Raw genomic sequence first — 1,807 nt, forward strand, 5'->3', positions numbered from 1 at the left:
TTATTTGTTTCTTTCTCTTGGTTTTCATAAACAACACATGGAGCAACGGGCAGTACGTGTTTCAGCTTTTTATTATTATATATTATTTGTTTTAGTCCGAGCTGAAGAGTCCAGAGCAGTTATTAAAGTTTATTATTATTATTATTATTATTATTATTATTAAAACCTGCTGGACTTGTTTTCATTCTGCACGGAACGTCATATTTAATCAAATGAAAGAAGTTAGTTGTGTTTGTCTCCTCCTTCTTGTCTCCTCCCTCTCCTCTTCCTCCTGTCTCCTCTTCTTCCTCTCCTCTTCCTCCTGTCTCCTCTTCCTCTGCACTTCATCTTGTCTCCTTCCTCTCCTCTTCCTCCTGTCTCCTCTTCATCCTCTGCACTTCCTCCTGTCTCCTCTTCTTCCTCATGTCTCCTCTTCCTCCTCTGCACTTCATCTTATCTCTTCTTCCTCTGCACTTGATCTTGTCTCCTCTTCTGGTCTTTTTCCTCTTATCTCTTCTTCCTCTGCACTTCATCTTATCTCTTCTTCCTCTGCACTTCCTCCTGTCTCCTCTTCTTCCTCTCCTCTTCTTCCTCTCCTCTTCTTCCTGTCTCCTCTTCTTCCTGTCTCCTCTCCCTCCTGTCTCCTCTTCTTCCTCTGCACTTCCTCCTGTCTCCTCTTCTTCCTCTGCACTTCATCCATCATCTCCTCCTTCTTCCTCCTGTCTCATCTTCCTCTGCACTTCATCCCATCTCCTCTTCTTCTGGTCTTCTTCCTCTCTTCTTCTTCCTCTACACTTCATCCCATCTCCTCTTCTTCTGGTCTTCTTCTTCCTCTCTTCTTCTTCCTCTGCACTTCATCCCATCTCCTCTTCTTCTGGTCTTCTTCTTCCTCTCTTCTTGCTCTGCACTTCATCCCATCTCTTCTTCTTCTGGTCTTCTTCTTCCTCTCTTCTTCTTCCTCTGCACTTCATCCCATCTCTTCTTCTGGTCTTCTTCTTCCTCTCTTCTTCTTCCTCTGCACTTCATCCCATCTCTTCTTCTTCTGGTCTTCTTCCTCCTGTCTCATCTTCCTCTGCACTTCATCCCATCTCCTCTTCTTCTGGTCTTCTTCTTCCTCTACACTTCATCCCATCTCTTCTTCTTCTGGTCTTCTTCTTCCTCTCTTCTTCTTCCTCTGCACTTCATCCCATCTCTTCTTCTGGTCTTCTTCTTCCTCTCCTTCTTCCTCTGCACTTCATCCCATCTCCTCTTCTTCTGGTCTTCTTCTTCCTCTCTTCTTCTTCCTCTACACTTCATCCCATCTCTTCTTCTTCTGGTCTTCTTCTTCCTCTGCACTTCATCCCATCTCTTCTTCTGGTCTTCTTCTTCCTCTCCTTCTTCCTCTGCACTTCATCCCATCTCCTCTTCTTCTGGTCTTCTTCTTCCTCTGCACTTCATCCCATCTCTTCTTCTGGTCTTCTTCCTCTACACTTCATCCCATCTCCTCTTCTTCTGGTCTTCTTCTTCCTCTCTTCTTCTTCCTCTGCACTTCATCCCATCTCCTCTTCTTCTGGTCTTCTTCTTCTTCCTCTCTTCTTCTTCCTCTCTTCTTCTTCCTCTACACTTCATCCCATCTCCTCTTCTTCTGGTCTTCTTCTTCCTCTCTTCTTCTTCCTCTGCACTTCATCCCATCTCTTCTTCTGGTCTTCTTCCTCTACACTTCATCCCATCTCTTCTTCTGGTCTTCTTCTTCCTCTACACTTCATCCCATCTCCTCTTCTTCTGGTCTTCTTCTTCCTCTCTTCTTCTTCCTCTGCACTTCATCCCATCTCTTCTTCTGGTCTTCTTC

Source organism: Cyclopterus lumpus, chromosome 21, assembly GCF_009769545.1.
Source record: "Cyclopterus lumpus isolate fCycLum1 chromosome 21, fCycLum1.pri, whole genome shotgun sequence".
Lineage (NCBI taxonomy): Eukaryota > Metazoa > Chordata > Actinopteri > Perciformes > Cyclopteridae > Cyclopterus > Cyclopterus lumpus.